At 44.5% G+C, this 20,985-nt stretch overlaps 4 protein-coding genes across 4 annotated transcripts in view; 1 reads left to right on the top strand and 3 right to left on the bottom strand.

Annotated features, from left to right (window-relative positions):
• The window catches only part of LOC126556789 (alpha-1B adrenergic receptor-like), a 462,834-nt gene that overhangs the window by 137,810 nt on the left and 304,039 nt on the right, over positions 1-20,985 (bottom strand). The gene's annotated exons all lie outside the window — the stretch shown is intronic.
• LOC126561477 (cytochrome c oxidase subunit 6A, mitochondrial) overlaps positions 1-20,985 on the bottom strand; it is a 382,637-nt gene that overhangs the window by 158,534 nt on the left and 203,118 nt on the right. The gene's annotated exons all lie outside the window — the stretch shown is intronic.
• Positions 1-20,985, top strand: part of LOC126563239 (sesquipedalian-1) — a 228,175-nt gene that overhangs the window by 80,904 nt on the left and 126,286 nt on the right. The window lies entirely within an intron of this gene.
• Positions 1-20,985, bottom strand: part of LOC126567869 (prolyl endopeptidase FAP) — a 299,756-nt gene that overhangs the window by 187,786 nt on the left and 90,985 nt on the right. The window lies entirely within an intron of this gene.

The following is a 20,985-nucleotide window of genomic DNA, read 5'->3' as shown; positions in this document are numbered from 1 at the left end:
TTAGCTTCTTAACAAGCGAAAGCAAAGTGAAGCAAAAAATAAAGAAAATGTCGAAGGAAAAATCATTCGCCAAAAAGCTTGTCCGTTTTTTTTGCACCAGATCGGTTTTGCGAAACGTCCAAGCCTTGCCCGTTTGAACATGTGCTCAAACGAATTGCGAAATCTTAGCCTTGGTAGCGATCTGCTCGATATGGATTTCATATCACTTTAATTGTTTTCGTTTTGAGATTGGTTTTTTTCGATTTAATTTACTTTTAAAATAAAAAATTAGAACCCCACAAGGCAAATATTTGTAGGCTATATTCAAAAGAAAATTTTATTGCGCCCAACAGTATGCAATCGTTATTGCATAGTTTAATGTGTAAGACTGCTTTTAACTCTTTTCAAACATAAATGTGAGCGAAATGCGCTTTTCCAATACGAATGCGATGATCGAAAACAGCAAAATTGCTTCTTGTAGCAGTTTCACTGGACAAACACTCCTGCCGCATCGCTGTGAAGCACAAAACGTTCGAATGCGAAGAAGGTTCAGCCTTCCCCTCTCCGTTCGCGGCTTCGATTACTGTCGTGGGAATGTGAGTAACGCCCTCGAGGCGTAAGGCCCTCTGGAACGCGCTTTCAACTTGCTCATCCTACCCTCCCCCCCCTCCCTCCCATTTTCTCGCTCTCTCTCCCCTTCATTCACCGGCTGTTTCTCCGGTTGGTGTTTGAAGTGGATTCACATTCTAATAAAATTTTATACACTGTTTGCTGAGGAACTTTTTAAAGATACATCACGTTTCTAATATTGTTCGTTGTTTTGATTTTCATTTCACCATGCCACAAAACCCGACCATTTTGGCTATTCCGGGAGGGGGGGGGGGAAGATTTTTTTTTTTTGTTTCGTGTTGTTGTTGGACTTCGTTCGTTTCTCGTTTTGCGTACACCAAAATGGACCTTGCCGCTGCCTGGCCGATACAATACAACCGTACCGGAAGCCGGAATCGGGAAGCATCTTCTGTGTTTGTTATTTTTCTTTCACTTCCCAGACGCTTGGTTGCGCTTATGAAGTTTAGCTCGTTGCCTTATTTATTTGCCACGCGTTCTTCCGCCTCACCGTCCCTTCCCCGCGCGCCGCTTACTCCGTAACCACCCGAACGCCCCGCAGGGTGGGAAGATTAATTTTCCCAGGCTAGAGCATCAAGCTTCTTCTTTCACCGACCGACCGTAACACGAGCTAGCTTCAGAGCTGGACTGGCTGTTTCGGGTTGTTTGAGTTGGTTCGGCGTGATGCTGTGCTACGGGAAAGAGTTGGACGGGACTGAGAATACGTAGCGTTTTGGTGCTTTCGGGATGCGCTTGATTGCATACATTCTAGGGGTAAATTAATTTTTTTTGGTAAAATTAATTCTTATTAAAGTTGAAGCTTTGCTTGGACGAGGCGACTTTTTATGGTGAAACAAAAGTAAGAAGACAAAGAAGAAGAGGAAGAAGGAAAAAAGAAGACATTAAAATCTTGTTTCAATAGTTTGTGTCCATATAACCGAGTATGTCCGGGAAAAGGCAAAGAATAAGGAGGACATTAATGATCATTGTTTCAGTCATCACACACGGTGTTGACAATATGGCGACTCGCCGTCATATTTAATAATAAATAAAATAAATAAATAATATTTTGCACTTTCGCAATATCTCTTCACACCGCAGAGCCGGGGTTCTAATCCCATCCGGACCGCTCCACCGTAGTGAGGACTCAGTATCCCCGGCGTGACTTTACGGGGGTCGCTGAACCAAGAAGAAGATAAGAAGAAGATTCTATCAATGAAATGAGATGTTGTTTGAAATTCATAAATCAAATAGCCAGCAAAGACAGAGCAAATCCGATCCTTCAAAAGGACATTCCTTCTCGAAAAATGCTACATTTAAATAAATAAACAAATCTGCCTTCCATTAGGAAAAGGACCTGTACCATCCACACACATGGCTAATATTTTCCAATGTAAAGCTTTTCAATAATTTAAATGCAAATCCTTACCTTAAGAGAAGCACGTCACAGCCAACATCCTTATGATGGTGGATGCCTTTCATCTCTCGTTGGACGAATCGCTTTTAGCCGTCAGTCCTCGAAGCTTCTCGACCCCAGGCACTTTCTTACGGGATACTTTTCAATTACCACATCCCGGTCGCCATGTGTCGGACGTCAGCGGATGCAGTCACAGAATGCATCGGTGGAGCCCGCTAGTGTGTGGATTTTACATATCCACAGCTTACGCTCCCTTGCAGACGACCATTCTACCATCGCCATCGCGTGGGAGGCGTCGAACCGGGTCGGGATTAAAAACGCAAGACGACGCTGACGATGCTGGTGACGATGCTGGACTCTTCCTTCGTCCTGTCAGCGCACTATACACCAGTTCACTTCAATAAAACCCGCCAGAAACGGAATGAAAACGAACTTCAAGAAATTGAACTTCAGGAGAGAAAAAAAAGTCTACAGAGCTGACAAGTAGGAAACCGGGTACCGGAAATGCCCCAAATCAAGAACGAACCACCAACACCCTCTCCCCCCCCCCCCACTCTCCTGTGACGTGGTCGTCGCAGTGGTAAAGCGGCATAGCTTCCGGGGTTTGGATGTGGAATTTTTTAATCTACTTCAGCTCGGTTTTATCATCGCCAGGGGTGCAATAAAAAATAAATTTGCTTTTTCCTCGGCACTTCGTTCCCGTGTCTGGTGGCTGAGTGTGTTACGCCGGGCAAAAACCTTCACCGATCGGTCGGTGATTATATGCGGGACGCGCGTTTGGTGAAGTGTTAGCAGGCAGGCACCAATCTCTGGCAAACGTGACGTGTGCTGGAGTGGGGTTGAGGGGGTTTTCTCGAGTGAGCGTCAGGCGGTAGTCAGCGCCTGGCGGTATGCATGATAAATTTCACACCGTGCGCTCGTGATTTTCGAGCCCTCGCGGGAGGAAAGGTTTCGTACGTTCACACACACACATTGGTAGACACATTGTGATGCTTAAGGAAGCCTAACGAAAACCGGTGGGTTTGGATGTCTGTTTACGTTTTTTGAGGACTTTTTCGAAAGAGTTTTGATTGTAAATTATCTGATTATCTGGTATAATGTGTTGTGCTTTATACACAACTTGCTGTCCGTAGACAATTATTACCCGTTGGCTATCGTATCGTAAAATACACTGACACATTGAACTCTCCGGCAATGCAATGCTGATAAATCTTTTAGTAATTTGCACCGGGTTTTCTGCAATCTGATCAAAACGTCTAATCTAACCGGGCACGTATGCTGATCCTAAGCAAATCTACCATCGCCGGTATGCAAAGGTTATGGTAGCTCGCCTACGTTCACCCTTTCTTCATCGCAACTTAAAACAGCTTCCGGACAGTTGTATCTAAAAAAAAAAAGGGTGAGAATGGTACAAACGGATTGGCAATCAAGCTTCCGGTTTCCGGTAGCTACCGGCGTCTACCGGATGTGCATGGGCCACAGGAGGCCCAAAACCTGTCAGCTAGAGCGTTTGCAATTGCTAATCTTGTTCGTCCCTTGTGCACCGGGCTCCCGGGCAGATCGAACCATGAACCGGTTTGAATAAATAAAATCAACCGAAAAAAGCCATCCCGACTAGGAAGCTCTGGGCTGTAGTTTTCCGGTGATTTGAAGGAAAAAAAAACGAAGGACAACGGTTGGTAGGATGTGTGTGAGTTGTGTTCAGGTGGTTGGTATGATTTTTGGTTGGATTTTATTGTTGTTGTTCGTTGGAGGCTTTCTGAGGTTGGAAAGAACGATTTATCACCCGTACCAACGTTAGCTGGATGGTCTGTTTGGGGCAGGTCCGGCATACAGTGTGCATATGTGTGTGTGTGTGTGAGTCCTTCACACACTGGGTTCATGCACGACGAGCGCAAAAAGCAAACCTAAACCTATTGGTCAGATGCAGAAAACCTATTGTTGAGCATTTGTAGCAAATGGCAGGGTTTTCCAATGCAATTTTTCATTCAAACATTGGACAGTTATTCTTAAAAACTTCTTCTCAGTCGAATCATCATTACCATCATCATTATGTTGGCCTGCTGTTTTAAAGAGCACGTCGTCGTGGCGTGGTGGCCGGTCAACAATAGAACTCCAGGAAACTCGATCCCTGGCTGCAGCTTCCTTTCCCCGTAGGCACCCGATCCAGCCAACAAACTCGCTGTGCTCCCCGACGCCTTGCGCCGAACTGGGGGTCGCTGACGAATAACTTCTTGGCAGGGCAAGAGTCCGCCATCCTCATAACATGCCCCGGGCATCGTATCCTGCCGGTCTTTGCTAGCGTCAGGATGTCCTGTTCTCTGTATAACTCTGGAAGCTCCGTGGTTCATCCTTCTCCTCCACACTCCATGCTCGAACACACCGTCAAAGATGACGCGGAGGATGCGACGCTCAAACACGCCAAGAGCGTTTGCATCCTCCGCTCGGATGGTCCAAGACTCATGGCCATATAGGACCACCGGACGAATCAGTGTGCGATATATCTCACAATTCGTGCATTCTCGAAGTCTTCTGGATCTCAGCAGAAGGAGAAGGCCGTAGTAACGTCTCCGGATTTGGCTGCTGACATCGTTATCCGAAGTTACGACAGTCTGCAAGATAGCAAAATTCCTTTACTACCTCGAGGTTGTCGCCATCGACTAACTCGCTGCTTCACGACTAACACGGCCTCCGGCAAGCAGGTATTTCGTCTTTGTCGCATTGATCATCAATCCAATTCTTGCTGCTTCACGTTTCAGTCGGGTGTACGCCTCACACACCTTCGCTGTCGTCTTGGCAACAATGTCATCTGCGAAGTCAAGAAATTGAGATTTTTGCTGATGTATTCTCAGTCGAATACGTCTGAAAAAATGAAGTTGTAAGAATTATGATTAAAAATCTAAAAAAAAAAAAAACAAATCAATGGAAAACCCCTGTAAATTGAGCTATTCTTAATATACGTAGGCAACAGAAGGATCTTTTTTTTCTTTCTCTCTCTTTAAATAATAGTGCTTACTTTCGGCTTGCATGGGTCACATCTTGGCATCGATTAGAAAACCTGGTACCTGGTGCCCTTCACTAATCGTCGGTATCTTCCTACCGCTCTGCTGGACAGAGCTGGATGTGAGCAGGGGTTTAGCAAAGTTTATCAACCCATCTCATCCATATGCATGGGGAAATTGAATCAGAACGATATTATCATATTCTGTGCCGAGACCAGGTTTTCCGAACATGAATAAGCAACCCACACCGTACGACCGGATGAGGTCAACAACTCACGACGGTGGTAAAGTGTTTGGTGTTGGAAGCTCACTTCACCCTCCGCTGGCGTTCCAGCGGATGTTGACAACGAGTTCGTTGCTTTTTATTGTACAGGATATCAAATATGTACCTTTTGGACTGTGTTTGGATTAATATTTACTAGTCGCTTTGGTAAATAGGTCGGGAAAAACTTGCCGCTACAGCTCTAACCGGCGTGAGAAATGTGGCTTTTGATTTGATAAAAAAAACAGCACATTTGCTCCTTTATTCCATTGTGCTTAGTGAAGTAAGCAATTATTTGCTCAATTATGTAAAACGCTTACATTCTAATTGATTGATTGCAGGCTTTTGATTACTAAGCTGTAAAAACGGTAGAAAAAGGTAAGCAAGCGTTTTGAATATTGAAAATGTTTTAGAAGGATTTTCATCCAAAAAAAAAAAACAAATAATCCAAACATCAAATAATTTAGAACCGATTTAAGTCCTCAAATTGCTTTCAACGCTGACTTTTTCGCCTGTAGCGTCCTTTCATCCAGAAGCTGTACAAATCTCTACCCAAGTAGTTCGACCCCGGAAAGACAATGTAGCAGCATGAGCCTCTATCTCGCCTGTAACGCTTCTTCGAACCCATCACGCTAATTGATGTCTGTCTAGTGTAGCGCAGTCACTACTCCGCTCGAACACTTCCCAACCGGTTTATGCCGATGACTGCCAATGTACCATTAGCTTTGAAGTGTAAGGTGTGCCTTGGTTTGTGATGGAATAAAAAAAAATCCTTCACTCTACAATGTATCCAATGTGCGAGCACTTCCACCGAGCGTAAGAGGGGCCGGTGTTGCTTTTCTTCCTTCGTCACTCACTGGCACGGTGGCAACAGGAAAACCACGAATATGGTAGTGCGAAACAGGCGAACCGGCTGGTGTGTGATGATTGATGGCTTTCTGCCTGAATGCGCGCCGTTGTGAGTTGTGAGTGCTGTTCTGGAGACTTCCCCCCACAGTGCTTAACTGCTTGGATGGGCATTGATAACTTTCGGAAGGTAAAACTTCAAAATCCTCCAACCCAAGCTAGTTGCAGCAGTACAACGAATGCGTGTGAAGAAGACAAATTTTCGGACACACACACACACACACCCAAGAAATGAGAAAAACTCATAAATCTTTTCTTCCGTACCCTACCGATTGTAGCGGCAAAATCCTAGTCTATCAGTGTATCCGGTTCGGCCCACCGGCTCACACTGGAAGATGTAGTGTAATCCAGAGTGAATGAAGCACAGTAAACGTCAAAACGTCCCCCAAGTTCTTCTACCAGCATGGTTCGTTTGGTTAGGCGATTTGTACTACAAAGTTACGTACGCCTCACGCCCGGTTCGAATTTGTTCCTTTCCAGGTTTGCTGGTGTTGTTGGTACCGTCCCTATCCATATCCCACGGGCCCATAAGTTATTGCAACGGAACTGCGACTACTGCTGGAGCTACTGGAGTGTCTGGTCACGGTCAATTGATACGAACATTTGCATCCGCCCGTTCCAGCTGCCAGCTTCGTCTGCAATTATCACCGTTGTAACGTGCACCGCCACCATCTCCCTGACTCGGGTGAGGAGTAGTGGCGCTCAGTATCTCGATAATCGTAGCGAAAATATACGGTACGGTTTCATCGACCGTGCTCAATGGATGGACCCGTTTTGTATGGGATTCAGTTACAGGGGTGAGTAAGAGGAAGAAAGAGTTGGGGAAGGTGTATGAAAGGGACATTACTCAGAGAGGGGGTGGGAAGGTGGAGAGGGGGGGGGGGATAATCCTCTTCCAACAATTAGCAGCAACAATGAACAACATCGACAGTTAATACTACCATTACTACTACTACACTGCAGAGCGTAACCGCAGCTTAAGAGGATCGACGCGCCATATTCGGTCCTGACCGTTGCGATGTCCAGCAGCGCCAGTATGGTGGTGTGAGGATTGAGACTTGCACACACACACACACACACTGGATGCCTCAACTATCGTTTAATCCATCGCATAAGCCAGCCAACCAGTCAGCTTGCCTCCCAATCAACGCCCGTACCGTTCGGTGGCGTCTCTTCGTTGGAGTGGGCTACAAAATCGACACTACACAATCTATAATTGAATCAAATCGGCTGGAGAATTGTTTACGCCTTTCGCCGTTTCGCCACACCAGACTAGTGGTTCGGGGAGCACCGTTGATGTGTGTGTGTGTGCGATGTGTGGAGTGGTTTTTATACAAGTGTGTAATAGTTTATTTAGGTGCGACCGGACCGGGGTCAGATTTATGGCTGGTCGACGTCACCGGTACAGGTATGCTTCCGGGGTGGAGGGAGAGTTGTCGTATCGGTGCCGGTGTGGTGGAGTGATTGGATTTGATTTGAGATCGTGTTTAATGAACATATTGGCTTGTTCGGTTTTTTTTTTGTTCCGAGCGTTTTCTTTCTTAGTGACGGATGTCAAGCCATTCGTTGAACTTATATCCTGAGGCATCAGTGTAATGGGAGATGCAAGATGAACTTCAAACGTATCGTATTAATATGTGGGTTGTATTGTATTCTACAAGCAAAAACCGGTAGCGCAGGCTCGATGATGGGTTTTCTTTTCAAAGTTTTTTCACGATTTTTAGCTAAAAAGCTGCATGCTCTATATACAAACTGACAGCCAAGCTAGGTCCTGTAATTCAATTGGTTAAGTGTGGGTGGGAGGAGATAGTCATCAGATAGTCATAGAGGCCCCTTTCGAGTCAAGGGGTCCCACACGGTCGCTCAGTTCGCTTATAGGAAGATCCGTCTTTAAAGCTAGCCTGCGTTATGAGGCTTTGATTTTTTACGAGCAAAGACCCAAACGAGTTCGAGTTCGAGCAGACGTCCGAAAAAAATAATTTTTTTTTTTGATCATTTTTGAGCTCTCTTGGCAAGGTCCGCTCATGTCTACGAAATGTATAGAAAGGAATTTTTAGTGTAAAATTATCACCAACTAATTTGTGGCATTTAACAATGTGTCTAAATTGTTCAATTTTAACGTATCAAAGTCAGCATTTCGTGAGCGTTTGCGTATTCTTGGAAACTAAGAAAATTTTAGGAAATTCACGTAGATTGACGTCTGATGAATAACCTTTAATGAAGAACTCACAATAACTACAATACATAAAACATTTTGAGCAGTTGCCTACAAGACTCTTTCACTTTCATGCGGGTCCTTAAAGTCCTATAGAAACTAGGACGTTTGACACAAATTTTGGGGACTGTATGCGATAGAGTTTCGAGTACTTTGTTGACTACAAGCAGCTGTCAAACGGTTTAGGATGAGTTTACCCGGTTGTTCTGCTTATGACCCTCGTACACAATGCGCACCAGAGCGCCTCATTTGTATTGTTGACGTTCCTAAATGCCCCATAGAAATTAGGACGTGTGACATAATGTTTGAAGTACTTTTTTGACTAGCGAGATAGCTCGAAAGGTTCGCTGAAGCGAGCTTCAACATTGTTCAGGCCTAAGTCATCATAGACGCGCCAGTATGAAGTCTTCATATACAATTTCAGATCATTGCATCACTAATGTACCTCCAAAAAATCTGTGTTTTTTTCCTACACTTTCCATACGCGTCATTGAACCTTTCGTTTTTTTTTATGCAAAGTGCTTCAGCTAGCATTTATAGCTTCCATTTTGTAAGCACGCACTCGCGCGCCCGCTGCTGCTATGAATGTAGCAAAGAACTTTATTTATAGCCTGCAGGTAGACCATAGGTATGTTTTGTGTTGACTGGGCCGTCATGTGAAGGCATGATCACGTCCCCCACCAACAAACTCCGTAAAGTCATGCCGTATCACTTTGCACTTCCGGTGGCAGCACCGGAGTTTCCAAACCCCGACGTTTTTTTTCCGGTCATCATCCGGCTGTGTGTATCTATGCCGCTGAAGGAAGAGGAATTGTTAATTACTAAAGTTGCACACGGAATGCGAACACCAGCACGGAATCGGATATCGGGTGCACCTGCACAATTGCAGCAAGAAAACAACAACAACAAAAATCCGGTGTAATGGTTATCGGGCACCGAGCACATTGGTTGCTGTACGTGAGGAACAAAAATGTAGAGTTAAAAGAAAGTATGCATGGGGCCGTGGGGGTTGTAAAAAAAAAAGCTGAAATAAACTGAACAACCCGGATGTAAGTAGCGTGAGCGTGTGAAGTACGCCGATCTGCAAAACTAGATAACCGAATGGAGCAAAAAGAAGCACAAAACGAAGCTCCAAGAGCTGATTCCAGTTCTGCGTGTGTTGTTTTTGTTGGTTTGTCGTTGGAAATGAGCTCGTTAACTTGTTTTGTTTTTACTGGTGTTGCTTCGATATTGGAAGACCAGAAATAAGGCAACTCTCGTTTCTATTCCTATCTTAACCTGGGTCAAGCTCTTGCACAAGCTTCACTAGGCTTGTCAAACAATATCCGAGGACTTTCCCGCATACTTCACAACTTCCTGAAGATCCTTCAGCAAGCTAGTGGCGAGTGTGTCTGCTCCGAGCGTCCATCTCACCGAGACCAAATTAAAATGATGAACTGACACAGCAACACTTGTGGTCGGCTGTACCACTCGCAGAGCTTTCATCCACCAAGGTTTTGAAGTAGTTCTGGACACGCTGTCGTTCACCATGGCCAGCAGGAGCTACAAAACCGCAATTATAAACAACACTTTAACACTCGCATGAACTTTGGTGCTTTTGTCACCATCGGTTGTGTGTATGTGGACGCTAGTGGGAGTCCGGATCACAGGGGCGGGATCGCGAGGAACGATCCCCAGTTGTGAAGGCGTAAAGTTTTATTATGGTGGACCGTGCAGCGTTTGGAGTTTTCCGTGTTGCAGACGAAATAAATTGTTTAATCCTCGTTCTCATTTTTCCACATTTGTCTCGTAGGGAAATTTTTGGGGAGTTTTTTGTTTGCTTGCTTTGTGTGTGAGGGAACGTTTGAAGCATTTGGGAAGAAGGCAAATCGACTATTTTATTAAAAAGAATAACTATTCAAAATTTAAAACTTGAATCACCAACAAACATAGAACTGAAACGCCTAAAAGTATGCAATACACATTTATTTGTTACCTGATAATCGCTTGGCAAGTGTCTGAGGTTCGCTGACACTGATGTGTATGTTAGAATAAGATCTCACCACTACCGGAAAGTATCCAAACTGCTGTGTTGATTGCATACCTTCAGGTGCTTTAAGGGCTACAGAGCTATGTTAGCATGTAACGAGAGAATTTATTGTGTGGTTATTTTAATATCGTCTCCTACTTTTTAGATTTGTCACCAACGTTTGTGTTTAATTGTGTGTACGTTTTAAGCCACTGCATTAGCATTCCCATAGACAACACAATCCATAATTCAATGTTAAGTGTAAGCTCCACAGCAACGCCTACAGTAGCATTGGAACTCTCTAAAATGTGCATTCGCGTGTAAATTAAATCGTAAAGAATCGTCTACACAACAACGACCCAGCCTCCTGCGATACAACGAGCGAAAAAACAACAACAGAAAACAGCAGGAACTACGAACGTCTTTACCAACAGTTCGGCAGCGCACAAAGATGCTGCTGAACTTATCAGCCCGAGTAGAGAAACTCCTGCGAGCAGTAGTGCCTGGGTAATATACTACAACACCTCCACGCCAAACGCCTCATACTGCACCCCGCAAAGCTCTTGGCAATCACCATCAGCATGGACGCTGTTCGAAAAAGCGAAAAGACAAAGTGAAACTTATGTTTTTAATAAAATTAATTTTTATTACACTCTCACTACCACTTTCGGTGTTAATTTGCAGAAACCGGAGGTAAAGGTTGCGTCGTCGATGTCTGGAACGTCTGCAGCACTTCTCATCTCGCATCGTCCTTTTCACTCTCTCTCTCTCTCTCTCTCTCTCTCTCTCTCTCTCTCTTTCTCTCTCTCTCTCTCTCTTCCTCTCTTGCTTTTTCCTCCACACGTCTCCATATGATGGTGCATTGTTCTGGGTTTTAAAGTGTGAAAATGAGTTCGAAGGAATGGGAAAGTTCATTTACACTCAGACACACACACACACACACACACACACAGGGCAGGGCACGCAGCACACACGGCACGGGATGGCAGGATGGCCTCACAGCACCGTTTTACGTCTTTAGCCGTGTGTGTCTTTGCCGTGGTGAACGATAATTCGGTAATTAATGAAACTCGCTCGTCGTTTGCCGTAGTGAAAGTGTTGCTAAAATACGAAAACTGTGTCGCCGGGATGGGTTAGTGAAGACGACGGTTAATTGCTACGAAAGCGCTTCCACCGGGCGGTTCGCGCGCGTGCGGGTACGAACCATTCTAGACGCAACATCAAGAATCAATAGCAACGATCTAAAGGCGTTTTCGGTGCGGTTTAGGTTGCCGGTACGCGGCCGAACCTTTTCAACTACGGCGAACAGTATAAACAAACGTTGTAGCATGCAAGCGCACCATCAGGTACGCCGTGACTCAAAAAAAAAAACTTTTCTGCTCAACAATTAGCCTAATTTATCATCCGCCCGGACGTTCGCTGGCGGCCGTTCGCCTGACCGAGTCTCGTTTTGGTACCGAACGTCTTTGCCACACACGTTAGCCATACCCTCCCACCCTTCCCTCCACCACCACCAAAAAGTGCATCCAGGTGGGCCAAGCGGCCAGAGCTCTGGTGGCGAATTTATTGACCACCAGATAAGCTGTGTGCCGTACATGCTGCCAGGCTATAAGGGTTTGCAGCAGCAAAAAGGAACAACATTTCGTCGGGTGTGTGTGCGTGTGTGTGTGTGTATAGAATGCAAAAATATCCTCACACACACGCACGCACACATGCACACATAGTTGTGCAACAACAGCAGCTAAAACACGTGCACAGGTATATGAGGATTTATTGGAGCTTCGTACAACTTGGGTTCGAGGAATAGGAGAAACGTAGCCCAGCAAGTGATATCAATTTATGCACCTGCGATGCAGTTGTTGTAGCAACGACCTGAAGTTACCTTGCCGCACAACATGCCACTCCCCCCCCCCCACCCGGGTGGCCTCCTCCCACACGTCCCGCAACAAACGTCAGGAAGCTATTGTTGTGGGTCGCTGCACCGGTTGCATAATCGGTTGCAACTGAATAATGCTAATTTTCCAATTACACGCAAATTGGCAAGCATTTGAGGCTTTTCGCTGGCCAAAGTTATGGTCTGTGTGGGGTATGTGACGGTACGGGTACGCTGCCAAAAATATCGACGAACTCGCTGGTGGTGAGTTTGCCGACCTGCATGGTTAGCCACCGCACAAGCACAGGAAGAGAATGCAATTGAATGCATCGGTGTGTCAGCGGACCAATAAATCGAACTTCAGAACAAAAAAGTAATAATAATAATAACGAAACAAAAAACTGGAATCACTTAACTCTGGACGATGGGATTCGTCAAAACACGGGGATAGGGATGCATAGCCCGGAGATGAAACAGGAACTGTGCGAAAGTTTTTATGTCCTCAGGGCATCTGAAGGTAGGTCTTGAGCTCTCCTTCGCACTGAGCGACCTGATCAAAGTCTGGAAGCTACTGGTACTTCAGCCAAAACTTTTCAGCAACGGGGAACCGCCGGGATTTAGGACCTAAACGCAGCGCAAGATGTAAAGGTGTGAAAGTTTTTAATTTTACCATTGGGAAAACTCGTCGGCCCACGGTAGGCGATTTAACGATTCTGACGTTTAATGGTTGAGCTTGAGTGTGTGATGCGTCTGTGGGAGGATTTTTGACGGCGGGAAGGAGGCTTTATTTTTAGAAGTTTTGATTGCTACTGGTGCTGTCCAGTGATGGAGGACCGTTGCCCTGCATTGAGAACTGACTATCCAACTACGTGGTATCAGCAAGTCTAATAATCCATTCTATGGTTGGCGCGATCGAGTAGATTGTTAAGGCAGGTAGATGAGGGTAGGTTTGTGGTGGTATAAATATGCAGCTAATAAATGTAGGCTTTTAGAAAAATCGAATAAAAGTCTTGCTTCGATCTGTAATATTTTAGGGCTTTCGTGAGCCTCTTTGGATCTGGCTATCAATTGAAGACTAACTGTTGAAGTCCGAGATTATCGAGGCTATTCTGAACTCATCTCATCAAATAATGTCAAGCTTGCTGTATTCATTACACACTCTATAACTACTTTCCAGGATCCCAAAATCTAGGATCCTAAAATAACGCCGGAGATCGACGGATCCAGTTTAATCAGGCGAATTCCATGTGGAAGTTTTTCGAGTTTAGGTAGGAAAATACTCACTGTTGTTGGAACTGGTGCTGCCGTTGGTACGGATCTTGGAACGACTATTGCTGCTTGTATGTGCAGTCGTTTAAACACTTTTAGCTATAAGTGATTGTTTAATCGCTGCTTTACTTGTAACAGTTTCTGATCTAAACGTCAAAAATCAATTCAAAATGTCTGACATGACATTTGCTATGTATCGACTTCTGTAGTACGAGGGCTGACAATAAAGTAAGGTCTCCAACGCTGCAACTTCGCCGGATCACGCGCTAGGCGAAATCTGGCAACACCGCCGTGTTCCTTGGTTCCCCCACTACTACTTTGGGTGAGGCTTCCCCGACCGCTCAGTCTTGGCTGGGGCTAGTTGAAGTTTACGGGGAAAAGTGTATGGACATAAAAAACGTGCGTAAGTGGAGCCGCGAGTTCACTTCCGGGCGCACTAATGTTCACGACGAGGAGAGAAGTCGCCGACCGTCGGTCTCGGATGCGATTGTTCAAGCAGTGGAGGCAGAAATGCTCGAAAACCGCCGTGCGACAATTAGGGACTTGGAAGAGAAACTTGGAGGAGTGTGTAGCAGCGAAACAATCCGTCATATCCTTGTGAACAACTTGCAGTATCACAAAGTTTCTGCCCGATGGGTGCCGAAACAGCTGACCGAAGACCACATGAAGCGGCGGTTCAGAAAGAGGTCAACACCTGGCTGCGCGAGGCGGACGGAGAGTGGTATTTTGCCGGCATAGTTAAGTTCATCGTGCGGATGCGCAAGGTGTTGGAAAAAAATGGCGATTATGTAGAAAAGTAGCCAAGACCTTGGCCTTTCCAACGGTGTATCGCTTTTTGTAAATAAATGTCATTTTCTATGAAAAAAAATTGGAGACCTTACTTTATTGTCAGCCCTCGTACACAGACTTTGATAGGCGTCTTCGAGTGCACATGTGACCCAATAGCTTAATAATACGCTAAACTACAAATGTCTTACAGATTATCCTCATGCGATTCTCTCACAGAATTACAATGTTTTATTTCACAAATATTGGAACTCATCAGAAGAATTGCTAACAACCACATCTTTGAGGCTCTTCCTTGGAACTATAGTCTATTTGAGAAATGCTCACAATCTAACATCTAAATAGCTATTCCTGATTTGCATAGCAAGTGATCTACGTTTTGGACGTCTTCATTCGTGCTAACTATCCATCGAACACCAGTAACAGTGACGTCAAACTTCATTCCCCAACAATGGCATTCCAAAATTGATAGCAAAGGGTTCAAAAAATTAGGCAAATTTTGTGATCATTTCTCTTACGGGGAGCATAAACGAATACGAAAGCAACGTCTGTCAAACGTCACGGTTGATTAGCGTCCGATTGAATCGAAAGGGATTATGAGTAAATAAAGGTTGACAGGGCTAAGTGTGCAACCATTATCAAACGGAATCGAATTTTTTTTTGTTGTTGTTACTTCTTTTTACAAAGGCTGGTTTATTGGGTAAGAAGGGTTAAGAATCAAAGAAAAACGAAAACAATATCCGGAAGGAGCAATTGTCTTCATCTGTTCGTGAATCAGATCGGTGACGCTATCCCTTCCGTACTACGGTTTACGGTGGTTGGATTCAGTGCTCGAAAATGTGTTTCGCCATGACTCGCTTACAAGTTTGAACCTCGAGTAGTGAGCAAGCAGAAAACAAAACCAAACAGATCAACAGAACAAAACTAACGGCTGACAGGGAAATGGAAAATGGAAAGGAAATTTCGAACACTTTTCCACAAATTTCGATGCCCGAAGGATGGAAGCGAAATGTCCATTACCGTTTTGTGCTCCTAACCTTTCCCCAACACAGTCACACAGACACACAGGACAACACAGGTGGACAGGTGAACCTATGAAGAGTAGATTTGTGGAAGCAAAGTTTTCCAAAAAGTCGTTTTTTGTTGGTATTTCTCAGTTTTGTTTTCAAATTTTTGTTTGCTCCAATTTTTCTCTGCCCAAACAGAAGAAACCCCCGGAAGAAGAAAAAAAAACACACACAAAATGGCTTTTTTTTTTGTTAACCGTTTCCGTCATGTTTCGTTCGGTTTTGTTATGTTTCACATTCACTCACACGCACACACACACATTTTGCAAGCCTTCTTGGAAAATTGGGTAATTCAGGCATTCAGGATCATTCGTGGGTAGGAGCAAAACAAGAATGAATAAAAAAAAGCATGGCACAGCACATACCAGGATCCTAATCATTCCTGCTGCTCACCTCGTTACCCGCCGTATCCGCGTCCTAAGGTCGAGAAAAAAAAAACTGTTGTTTCCACAGAACGAGGCACAGCCGAGAAGTAGCTTCTGAACGGGCTGAGCGTACAGCATCGCCTCACGTGGCAGCCATTGGCGTCTTGTTAGCCCAATCCTTCAAACCATCTGGATGCTGAGTCCCCTCACCCAATCCTTGATGCTTGCCGGAGTGGTAAAAAATTCATATCTATACTTCAAAAACGTTGCGTTTGAACACTTGTCTTTCTGTTCCACCGCCGCTACCACTAGTAGCCAAAGCGTACGAAGCCTTCCGGGCACGTTCACGAGCGAGTGCGGGTGTGTTATGCTTTGCTACATTTTGCCTGCCGAATGTGCACCGAGAAATTCCGGTATAGTGAGTTTTGCTTTATTCCCTGCTGCTCGTACTCACCCGTCACCGCAATACACTTCTTCCACCAACCCGGGGCTACCAGACTGCCTGTCTCAATATATCAATTTTTTAAACACATCAAAGAATCTTCCGTGATCCGTTTGATTAGGCTCTAGGTCAGACGCGATTGAAGAGGGACTGCCATTTTTCTTTTCGGTTTTCTTTCTCGCTGTGTGTATATTTCGGGCGTGTTCTTGCTCGCGTTTTTACTGTGTTTGCTTCAACTTCGCACATTGTGCGGAGTACAGTGCGCTCGAAGGTAGATTTTAGTTCGAAGCATTGATGTTTGCGTTTTTGCTTGCGCGATGGAACGTACGTGCTGTGGAGAAGTGTCCCACCGTTGACGGACGATGAATTTTTTGTTGAACGTGTCGACAGGAAGGTCGTATCTTTCCCCCCCGGAGGAAGAGATGTTGTTCTAATTTTAGCAATTGTAGCAGAAAAGGGTGAGATGTGGAGGTGACGACCTATTAGCCGTGATTGGGTAGGGTAGAGGAATTGCGCTACTCAGACTTCAATGGCTGCCGGAGCTGTGTTGGGTGAGGTTATGTACGGATGGGTTGGTTAATCGGAAGTGATATGTTTTGGTAAATGTTTTATGAAGTCATAATGCACAGCGGGTGTTAATAGAATCTTAGCGAGATGTATAATAGAACCTAAGAAATATCGGAAGAAACTACGGACGTTCGAAAAATTAAATACTGCAAACTATCATCCAGAAGATCATGATTATTTTTATTTATTTATTTTAAGTATGACGGGTTGCACTGTAATGTCAACATCGGATGTGATGACTGTCTATATAGACAAGATTAACGGGGCATTTCCTCCCTGTTTTTTGCCTTCTCTTACCTTCTGAGAAGATCGTAATGTTATACAAGTAATGCCTAGAAAGTATCTAGAGCTGTAGAGATATACTAAATAGGATTCTTAAATTATAATTATTGGGAAATCCTAAATATTTTCGATGGCTGTCGTGACCTAGTAGGTCGTAAAGTCTACAAGAAAAAGAAGAGAAGTCTTAGATAGATGTATAATAGGATCCGGAAACTATCGGGGGAACCCAAAGACATTCGCAAAACAATATACAGAGATATATCATCCAGAGAATTATGAAGTTATCTAGCGTCTAGAGAGTATGTAGAATCATTTAGCATCATATAGCATGACTTTACGTCCTGGCGAGAACTCTAAGAGCTAGGAGACTACAAGACGTTGAGGAACGCCACCCGCGTTTCAGTTCCTCAGCCCCTTTCCTGTTAAAGTGTCGTGAATTTAATTGTGTGTCTTACCGCTATAATCCCATTTTTGCGTTTGTATTCTCAAGTAGCTTTAGATCCTTAATCCTCAGATCATCAAAAGGGGCTCAAGGTCCGTTGATTTGATAAACAAATTAACGAAATCAATAAATCTACAGTCTTAAAGAGTTCTTATAATGCTATCTAGAATTGAGTTCTAATAATTCTACCTTAAATAGATGCGAACAGGATCTTAAAGAAATTGCGAGATCCTAACGATCTTCTAAGAATTAAAATTTGGACGGTTGAAGCTATCTATCTAGAGAGTTATCTAGAGGTTTGGAATGATGTACACTGGGACTCTGAAGATATTGGAATAACTTGGATACATCCAAATATTTAGAAAACATCCAACGGATCTTTGTAAGTTATCTACCAAAGATCCAAATGGATACTAAAAACAACTTCAAAGCAGAGTGGTGTCGATTAGTTTCTTATCGTCTCCAGTGCGTCTTCCAGTGCAGTAGTCCACGGACAACTGTCGAAGTAGTTCACAATCTGCATAGCCATCATCAGAAAATTTTCTACCGTCGATGTTCCAATGTTTTTCACACTTGCAAAAACCTCTCCAGTACCCAATTTTCTCAAAAATGTCCCAAGAAAAAGTGTCCTCTTGAGAAAGCTGCTACTTTTCGCAAAGAAAATTTGTAGAACACATTCGAAGAGCCAAAAAAAAAACGAACCAAGAAGGAACTATTAACAACCGCTTCGCTGCGAATTCATCTACGTTAGCCGGTTGGCGCTTCGCGTTTTGTTCTGAAAATGAGTGAAAACCACTTGTCAGGCAGCTCACGACAACCGCACCAATGGGGGGAAATATACCTTCAGCCTTTTTTTCATCTCCCTCTTCCTTTCTCTTTATTTGGTTGCATTTCGCACTTCACATTCGGAATATCCGGGCGACATTGCGAATGGTTAGCTGAAGTGCGGGTTCATAAAACGCGTCACGACATCGCAATTCAACACCCTGGGTGACCCTCGGCAGCCAATTGGCGGATGTTAGGGCCGTCGTGCGCCACCGAGGATGCTCGTTTTCGGATTTGCATTTTTATCCAATTATGAAATTTATGTTAAACTTAATTACTCACCACGGGCAACGTGGGAGCACGGGTAAAATGGGAGGATCGGGGTTTTTGTCACTTTTTCACAATTTCTTTGACAGGCTGGGCTGGGGAGGATGGCAGAAGCTTTCTGTTGAGCAGTTTTTCTTCCCTTGAATTATAGACTGGATGAGCTGATGGAAGGAAAGAAAATTGGAAACATCCTTTTTTTGTGAAGGTAAGAAACTGATATTAAAAAAAGAAACAAGATATCTCTTCAGGAAGTTACTATCAAACGAATTTATTTGAGGTTAAGTTCAACTGATAACTATTTGGGGCATTAAAGAGTTGATAAAAAAATGCTGCTTTATAATTGCAACAGACAATTTGTCAAGACACATATTTATTCCTCGTCGTTTAAAACTGTTTGCTCAGTAAACGTCATCAAACATCACGTCACCAACTGCATCGCTTTACTGCGGTTAGACGTGTGGCAGATGTTGCCTACTCTAAATTCCTAGATAAAATGGTATGTAGATCTTTTTTTTTTGGTTTATGCCACGGAGAAAAAAAAGTTGTACAAACACAGAAGAAAAAACACAACATCACTAAGGAAACGAGCAAAGTCAGCTTTGAAGCGTTCGGCTGTTTGTCATTGCCGACTAGAAAGCGCACTAGTGCTCTGCCTGCTTATTCAATTTCCTTTCGCATCGTGATCCACCCCGGCATCCCGTGTCCGTTTGGAGGGGGCCGGCGTAAAACGGCCGGCAGGACAAAGTTAACAAAAACCCGATCCACTGTACCGTGGCGGACTTACGTGTTCGCTAGTTTTGTCATGCGGACAGGCCGCTGCTCCCTTGCCCGTAGGTCGTTTGAGGAGTTCGTGCGAAAAGCATATTCTTTGCCAAAGATCTGCCAGTGCTCGGAGCTAGTGTACCAAAGGGGTAGAAGAAAAAGGAACGGATAAGAAAAAAAAGGACATCCCGGACATCCCTAAAAGTGTGACAACAGTGTCTTGGCACGGAGGTAGTCTTTAATAAGTCCGGAGAAGGTTGACCTTTACCGCTAGTCTACAAGCTTCCTTCCATTGTTCACGGGCCCGCAGATCCCGTGGACTAAACTTCACCCGCGAAGCCTACTTGACATGGACGTCACGTTTCCGACTTGAGTTGTAATTTGTTGCGACTATTTTAACAAGCGCTGAAGAATGGATCCGCTTCACCGTGGAGCAGTGTAGGGTGTAACGTGACTGTGGTGTGCAAAACGCTCAAGTAAGTAGCTAATGTAAAAAGAATGCAGATACGAGAAAAAAAAACGGATGGGAAAGAGCTAGGACAAGAAAAAACGAACTTTCACAAACGAGTCTAGTCTCTACGGTAGGGTAAGTTGTGGAGGTTAGGTACCACCCAGAGAGCTACCTCTGTGCAAAATGGAGCAGTTTTATTGCGGAATAGAGACTAAAGTAGGCCACTGCAAAAGCTGATGGGAAGGTGTTGAAATAATTGATTTTCCAACCCAAGCCTTGGGAGCTTGGCTTGGATAAAGCGTACGTGTGTCCTCTGTTTTGCAATATTCATCGTACGTCCCGAACTCCTTAACTAAGGTATTCCTGAATACGATTTTAAAAGTGTTGAGACTATCGGGTATCACCTGTGTGGGGAAGCTTGTCGTCTCGACATCGACATTATTCACTAATTAATAGATCGTCCAGAGGAAGGAACAAGAAGAAGAGGAGAGAGTAAAAAGCCGATCCTCCCCGCTATCCTGCGCCTGTCAAACTTTGAAGGACATCAGGATTCGCCCAGACATTTGTGAAGCCTGCGTAGCACTGTGCCTGTGTTCGATAAGTTTTGAATTATTCAAACATCATCAGTGTTCTTCTACAATAAAGTAACAGGCCGGGGTTTGCCTTCCTGTCTACTACTCTGCCACCTGGTTCCAAATGATAATGAACAGCTCATTGTCATTCTCCCGAATTGGGGAGTACCATTTCGCCGACAATTTCGAACCGTACTACCGGTACGAACGGGATGGAACAGGAATGTACGGATGAAAACGCTTCAACTACTCGCTTTTATCCCACCCTTCACCCGGGGATAGCACACGATGAGCCGACAGATATGCAAATGCTCAGGTACTACACCTCTTGACTTCACCTGTCATCTGTGCCGGTGTGCCGTGCAAAATCTGGACCTAGTGTAAAATGTGGACGGTAAACACCTTACCACGGGTGAGCTCCGATGAACGATAGATCGATTTTTAGTTTCCTACGAGCAGGTTTAAACATTATTCACTTTCTTTGTGCGAGTTATCTGGAGGCGAAGAAGGTAGCTGTCAGTTTTTGCCTTTTTGTGTGGATAGTGGACAATCACACGCTAGAGTGGCTAGAATTAGAAACAAATTACCATAGCACGGTACGGACGGATGTCTGTTGGGAT

Source organism: Anopheles maculipalpis, chromosome X, assembly GCF_943734695.1.
Source record: "Anopheles maculipalpis chromosome X, idAnoMacuDA_375_x, whole genome shotgun sequence".
NCBI classification, from domain to species: Eukaryota; Metazoa; Arthropoda; class Insecta; order Diptera; family Culicidae; genus Anopheles; species Anopheles maculipalpis.
Note: the sequence above shows the minus strand (reverse complement) of the source record. Positions and strands in the feature narration are given on the sequence as shown.